Here is a 7,729-nt window from a genome sequence, read left to right on the forward strand (position 1 = left end):
GCACAAACTTATTTTATTGCAAAGGTGCCCGGGTGGCATAATCAGTGACAGGGTGCCACCCTGTCCAGTTACCTGGGGCGGATCACCGATCGCCTCCCACCCCATCCAGCGAGGTGCCGTTACGCCTGGCCCCCGTTTCTGTGGACCCCTGGACCTCGGGAGCCGACATATTTAAATGAGCCGAATGGATCATTTGAGATGTATATCCGGATGTCGCCCAGTGAGGGCGAGATCCAGATTGGGACGTCTCACGAGGTCTTGCGAGGCATTCCGAGCGTCGCAAATCTAGCGAGAGGCCTCTCCCCAGATTTAATGGCCATGTCGCGTCACCGAGTCGGGTGCGACGAGGCCGTTTGATCGTGCCCTCTATTGTCAATACCCACAAATAAACATAATCATTTTATTTTGTGCATTTATAAGAAAATTGTTTAAACATGCTTTTAATCGCTTTCCTTGCTTCAAGTATTCCAAACTTCATTACCAAGCTTACTGCTTAAATTTAATTCCAACAGTCGCTGTAAGACTACAACGCCCTTAATGTAGAGGAACAATTTAAGTACTCTGCAATTAGTAATAAAATAAGTCATTTGGATAGTTTTCAATTAAAAATGGGCCAACAATTTCGGCATGTCCCAAATCTTCTATTTCTTTTCTTTTTCCTCCTCCTTTCTATTGAATGACAGGATTGAGAAACCTCATCTTCACCCGTGGCTGTTGCTTTCTTCTTAGACTTCTTTCGTTTCTTCTTATTCTCTTCCCAATCCTGCTCGTTTTGCTTCTCCGATGACTCATTTACTGCCGAGTACTGTTCAACCTGAACCTCTTCCGATTCAACTTCTCCTAAAGGACAAATATTCTGGTTGAGTGACACCGAATGTTTCGCTCTGCTTTTTCTGAAGTTCCTTTTAGTCTGGTAATTTGCCTTAACTGGGCTGTCTTCTATCAGACCACTATTTAGTTCTACATCACCTTCACCCTCGACTTGCTTTGTGGGTAGAGACAGTTGGTTGAAGTTACAAATCCTGTCAGCATCTCCTCTGCAGCGTTTTTTCTTCTTTTTGGATTTAATTTTTACTTCTTCGAATGAATCAAATCACCTCCTTTGAGTTCCTGAACAGCACTGCTTCGATCGATCTCATGCCCTGTTTTTGATTTTTTTCAGTTGAGCCATCCTGTTGGCAAAGTACTCCTGCACCGTAATAGAACTAGTCACAGTGTTTATTTCCTCTGTAGCATTGGTGGCCTTTGGGTCATCAACAGGCACTAAACAGGCATCGCTCTGAAAAACATAAACATACAGCATTAAACATACTTGTGCTGGAGACAAAATGCTGTTTAAGTTTCTGCATGACCATGTTGTGAAAAGATTACAGAAGGCAAATTATAACTTCCGCAAGATTCAATGTGCTTACAGCAACCTGTGCCTGGCACATGTAAAGAAATCTTGCTCAAGCATCAGTCTGTTATTTGTATTTAGTTAAATCAGTGATGATGAACAAGTTCAGTTATTAAATGTACAACATGAACAGAAATTTCTGGAAATATTAAGCAGCACCGGTAGAGAAACAGCGGGCAATTCTCCAGCCGCATTGCGCCCAGTGCAAATTCTGCGAAGTCGGTAAAATCCCGGGAGAGGCCCGAAAAGGGATTTGCGCCGGTTGTCGAACAATTTCCGATGTTCCTTGACCGCTCCAGCTGCCGTGATCGGGGGCAGGATTCTCTCACCCCCCGCCGGGTCGGAGAATCACCGTGGGGCGGCGTGAATCCCGAACCCGCCGGTTCCCGAATTCTCCGGCCCCCAAAAAATCACGCTGACGCGAATCGTGCCGCACGTCTCGGAGAATGGCAAGGACCAGCGCGCCGCTACGGGCCCCGGGGCCACCGGAATTCTCCAGGCCGGATGGGCCAAAGTCCCGCCGGTCATGTCGGCGTCAATTAAACCACCTATCTAACGGCGTCAACGAGTTCTCATGGTAGCGGTGGTAGGTCTCGCAAGGTAGGTCTTGGCGTGGGATGGCCGCAGGAGATGTGACGGCGCGGCGGCAGTTGGTGGGGAGGGGGGTGTGTGTGTGTGGAATGGGGGGAGGGGGTGTGGAGCGGGGGGCGGTGGAATGGGGGGGATGTGGAGTGGAGTGGGTGGGTGGAGTGGGGGGTGGAGTGGGGGGGATGTTGAGTGGAGTGGGGCGGTGGAGTGGGGGGGGGTGGAGTGGGGGGGGTGGAGTAGGGGGGTGGAGTGGGGGGATGTGGAGTGGGGAGGATGTGGAGTGGGGTGGATGGAGTGGGGGGTATGTGGAGTGGGGAGGATGTGGAGTGGGGTGGGTGGAGTGGGGGGTGGAGTGGGGGGTGGAGTGGGGTGGGTGGAGTGGGGTGGGTGGAGTGGGGGGTGGAGTGGGGGGGTGGAGTGGGGGGGTGGAGTGGGGGGGATGTCGAGTGGGGTGGGTGGAGTGGGGCGGTGGAGTGGGGGGTGGAGTGGGGGGGGATGTGGAGTGGGGTGGGTGGAGTGGGGCGGTGGAGTGGGGCGGTGGAGTGGGGGGGGGTGGAGTGGGGGGGTGGAGTGGGGGGGGATGTGGAGTGGGGTGGGTGGAGTGGGGGGGTGGAGTGGGGGGGTGGAGTGGGGGGGTGGAGTGGGGGGGTGGAGTGGGGGTGGTGGAGTGGGGGGGGTGGAGTGGGGGGGGTGCAGTGGGGGGGTGGAGTGGGGCGGTGAAGTGGGGGGTGGAGTGGGGGGGGTGGAGTGGGGGGGATGTGGAGTGGGGTGGGTGGAGTGGGGCGGTGGATGGGGGGTGGAGTGGGGGGGGTGCAGTGGGGGGGTGGAGTGGGGCGGTGAAGTGGGGGGGGGTGGAGTGGGGGGATGTGGAGTGGGGTGGGTGGAGTGGGGCGGTGGATGGGGGGTGGAGTGGGGGGGTGGAGTGGGGGGGTGGAGTGGGGGGGTGGAGTGGGGGGGGTGGAGTGGGGGGATGTGGAGTGGGGTGGGTGGAGTGGGGCGGAGGATGGGGGGTGGAGTGGGGGGGTGGAGTGGGGGGGGTGGAGTGGGGGGGGTGGTGTGAGGGGGTTGTGTGTGGAGTGGAGGGGGTTTGGAGTTGGGGTGTGTGGTGGGGGGTGGAGGTGGAGAGGGGGGGCAAGTGCCTGGGAGGGGTGGGGGTGTTGGGGAGTTTGTCCGCTTGGCCAGGTGCCAGCTTCCAGTGTCGACCATGCAGCCCATGGCACCTGCCTGCAGGGGGGGGATAATGTTTGGTGATCACCCGGAAATGTTGGCCGCCATCACGGGAACCGAACTTCTACATGTTGCCCTGGGGGAGCTCGAGCAGGAGCGTGCCAGGGAGGTTTCGGAGGCTGCCGCAGAGGAGCTTGCTGCAGGGAGGCAGGTGCCAGTCGCCCAGGCTGGAGGGCCGCCCGCCCGACAGGACGAGGAGGAGCAGGAGGAGGAGGTGGTGGTGCCATGGCGACGGAGACGCCCGATGAGGCCCTGTGTGTACCGGCCCCGCTCGTCGTACCAAGACCTCACGGACCGGGCATGCAGGAGGAGACTGAGGATGAGCCACCTGATGGCACACCTGGCACCGCGTGGCATTGGGGGAGGACACACTCACCCTGTGGCCGTCAAGGTTACGGTGGCCCTGAACGTTTATGGCACGGGGTCATTCCAGGCGCCGAGTGGGGACCTGTCCGGCATCTCGCAGGCATCGGTGCACCGGTGCATCCGGGCAGTGACAGACGCCCTATATGTCATTGCGGATCGCTACATCCGCTTCCCTGTGGACCGGGCCAGCCAGGATGCCCGGGCAGTGGGCTTCACTGCGGCGGCCGGGATGCCCATGGTCCAGGGTGCGATCGATGGGATGCACGTCGCCGTGCGGCCACCTGCGGATAACAGGGCCGTGTTTACCAATAGAAAGGGGACCTATTCCATGAACATGCAGGTGCCCTGCGTCCACCGCATGAGGATCCTGCATGTCTGCGCCCGGTACCCTGGCAGTGTACATGACTCATTCGTATTGACGCAATCTTTCATCCACACCATGTTCGAGGGAGGCCCCCCCGGCTGAGGGGCTGGTTGCTGGGCGACAGGGGTTACCCGTTGCGGTCGTGGCTGATGACGCCTATACGGAGGCCACAGACTGGCGCGGAGATTGGCTACAACGATGCCCATGCAGCGACCAGGGGTGTGATAGAGAGGTGCTTTGGGCTGCTGAAGATGCGTTTCAGGTGCCTGAACCACTCTGGAGGGGCCCTCCAGTACCCATCAGATAGGTTCGGCCGCATTGTTGTGGTCTGCTGCATCCTGCACAACATAGCCCAGACGAGGGGCGATGTGCTGCAGGCAGAGGAGGGGGAAGTGGAAGAGCAGCTGGCTGAGGCGTGGAGTGACCCTGCGGCCGTGTCCGGGGAACAGGTCCTCCCTCCTCTGCTCCACTGTGTCCAGGAGCGCCTCGATAACCGCTCCTGGAACCGCGGCGCTGTGTGTCGGGCGGCCATTTTGACGGGTCTCTGTGGGGGAAGGGGGCATCTTTTGTGCTGCGAAGCCGTGACGGGTGACGCCACCGCGAATGGCATCACGCTGCTGCCAGCCCATTCCGGGCCGGAGACTTTGCGCCGTTTCGGGGGGCACGATGCCGGAGTGATTAGCGCCATTTTTGGCGCCGAGTTCCGGCCATTGCACCGATTATCGGAGAATCCCGCCCTCGGTTCGTGCCCAACACCCTTATTTAAATATGCAGGTTCTGTTTTAAGCTGGATTCTCATTCTCCTGGAATTCTCCCACTCACCGGCGCAGTGTGAAGCCAGAGTGATGGAGATCAAGGGCGGGATTCTCCCCTACGCGGCGGGGTGGGGGGGTCCCGGTGCCGAGGAGTGGCCTGAACCACTCTGGCATCGGGCCACGGCAAAGGGGCTAGGCAGGCACCAGAGCGGTTTGCGCCACATCGGCCGGCGTCATCCCAGCCGGAGGGGTTTGTCTCCGCACCGCCCATGGCGGACCGCTACAGCCGCCGGTGCGGACGAATAGAGTGCCCACATGGCACAGGCCCGCCCGCGGATCGGTGGGCCCCGATCACGGGCCAGGCTACCGTGGGGCCACCTCCCGGGGCCAGATCCCCCCCCCTCCCCCCCGAGGACCCCAGAGGCCGCCCGCGCATCCCGCTGCCCGGTAAGCCTGGTGTGCACGGTCCTACGGAAACTTTATGTACCTGTCGGCGATGTCATACAGGGCGTCGGTGACGGCCCGGATGCACCGGTGCACCAATGCCTGCGAGATTCCAGCCAGGTCCCCGTGGTGAGGAAATTGAGGGCAACCGTGACCTTGACGGTCACTGGGAAAGCATGTCCTTCCCCCATTCCATGTAGTGCCAGGTGCGCCATGAAATGGCATATATGTGCCACGGTCTCCCGACTCAATCGGAGTCTCCTCCTGCATGCCGTATCCGGAAGGTCCTGGAACGACATGTGGTCCCGGTACACTCGAGGCAGCATGGGGCGCCTCCGGTGCCTTGGCACCACCACCTGCTCTTGCTCCTGCCCCTGCGCCTCATCAGGATCCGAATCCTCGTCCTCTGCATGCCGGACGATGTGGGGGTAATTGTCACCCTCCGCCTCCTCATGCACCTGTCAGGCTGGAGGGCCTGCAGCATGAGCGGCTGGCACGGGGCCCTCTGCAGCCAGTCCCCCTGCTCCAGCCGCTGCTCCAGCAGCTGCTCTGAGCCGCCTGCATCGGCAGCGCCGAATGGCTACCTGCAGGGCAGCTGCTCCCGCCACGGCGGCAAACGTAACTGGCTGGTGTGCAAACATGACGAACTACACAAAGTGCGGGGGGTTTGGGAAGGAGAGACAACAACATGTTTAACGATGGCGCTATGAACCTCGACAGCCAGGGCCCATGGGATACATGGGGGCTCCGGCTGCCTGGTTTCGCTGCAGACATGCATGCAACCTTCGCCCTGCCCACAGTATCCGTCCACTGCCCACCTCACCCCGTCCCTCCTCACTGCGGCGCCACTGGCCTCAGCCCATCACCATGACGTGCATTTGGAAGCGTGTCTTCGCTACCGTCCTGCCATGGCAGGCCGGCTGGCATGTCGCTCCCGCGGGTAACCTTGCCCCCCCCCCCCACAGCATGGCGGCATCATTTCCTCCACCCACTCCTCATTTGTCCACCCTCCTCCTCCTTTCCCCACCCCCTCCTCATTCCTCCACCCTTTCCTCCTTTCCCCACACCCTACTCCTTTCCCCACCCCCTCCTCATTCCTCCACCCCTCCTGCATGCCCCACCCCGTCCTCCTTTCCCCACTCCTTCCTGCACTACCTCCTCCTTTCCCCACCCCCATCTCCTTTCCCCACCCCCTCCTCCTTTCCCCACCCCCTCCTCCTTTCCCCACCCCCTCCTCCTTTCCCCACCCCCTCCTCCTTTCCCCACCCCTCCTCCTTTCCCCACCCCATCTCCTTTCCCCACCCCTCCTCCTTTCCCCACACCCTCCTCCTTTCCCCACACCCTCCTCCTTTCCCCCCCACCCTCCTCCTTTCCCCACCCCCTCCTCCTTTCCCCACCCCGTCCTCCTTTCCCCACTCCTTCTGCCACCGCTGCTCCTCCCCAGCACACACCCCCCCCCCCCCCCCCGAGCATGTCAGCATCCTTCTCCTTCCACACACACACCACCCAGCCCCCGCACCCCCTGCGGGCATGGCGGCATCCTTCTCCGAGAACCCTCCCACCGCCCCCCAGCACCGGCCGTGGACGCCACTTCCTGCTGCCTACGGTGAGGCCGGCCACTCCCCTCCTTCCTCCACATCGTCATCCAGCACGAGTGGCTGACGAGTTTATTTACGAGGGGTGAACGGCGATGGCGTGACCTGGGGTCACGCTGTCGGGACCTTGGCCCATCCGGGCCGCTGAATAGCGGGCGGCCCGGAGAATCTCCGGCAGGCGCAGCGCCGACCTCGATGACGCCGGTTGGGAGAATGGCGGAACTGCGTCGGACCGGCGCCGCGGGAGATTGCGATCTGCATTGCGCCAAACCACCCGGCAGGAATTGACCTGGGTTCCCACCAGAGACCACACTGAGAAACGTTTCGGGATAATTGCTCCCGTAGTCAGTGTTTCAGGTTGGTCACCTTTTGTTGGGAATTGGAAGACATTCGGAATATAACAAGTTTTAAGGTGGTGGGGCGAGGAGGGGAGAACAGAACAAAGTCTCTGATAGGTTAGAAGGCAGAAGAGACTAAAATGATGAAAGGGTCAATGGTGCAAGTTGAAAGGGGACCGGAATTGGATAAGAAACAAAAGATGGGTCTGGAGGAGCTGTAAATTGCAACAGCACTATTATTACCAGCTGCTGCTGTCCAAAAAGTAGGAGCAATAATTCCGATCTCGAAATGTTAACTCCTTATTGAGTCCAGATGGTTCGTGCTCATGGGGCGCGATTCTCAGCTTTCTTTGGAGCTTCATTGGGAGAGCACAGGAGGCTGAGAACAGAGCCAGAATGGGAATTGAACACAGAAATAATGTTGCACGTCGATATCACTTATCACAAAGTCAGCTTCATTCAGGCATCATCTACAGGGACATCTTTGCCCACGTAATATGAGCCCAGCATATTCACCAGTAGCCATGATCAAACAGCACTAAACACTGGCTGGCAAGTGTAGGAAAGTGAAAAGTTCATACATGTACAGTAAAAGGCACCTCACAGAAGTAGAGATTAATTCATTAATTTGCAGTGTCATGCAAGAGTGCCTTTGA

The 7,729-nt window shown here is 59.1% G+C and overlaps 1 pseudogene; it reads right to left on the minus strand.

Annotated features, from left to right (window-relative positions):
- Positions 1–598: 598 nt before the first annotated feature.
- On the minus strand, positions 599–5,781 carry LOC140411459 (uncharacterized; annotated as a pseudogene).
- Between the last annotated feature and the right edge of the window lie 1,948 nt (positions 5,782–7,729).

Source organism: Scyliorhinus torazame, chromosome 4 (assembly GCF_047496885.1).
Source record: "Scyliorhinus torazame isolate Kashiwa2021f chromosome 4, sScyTor2.1, whole genome shotgun sequence".
Classification (NCBI taxonomy): Eukaryota; Metazoa; Chordata; class Chondrichthyes; order Carcharhiniformes; family Scyliorhinidae; genus Scyliorhinus; species Scyliorhinus torazame.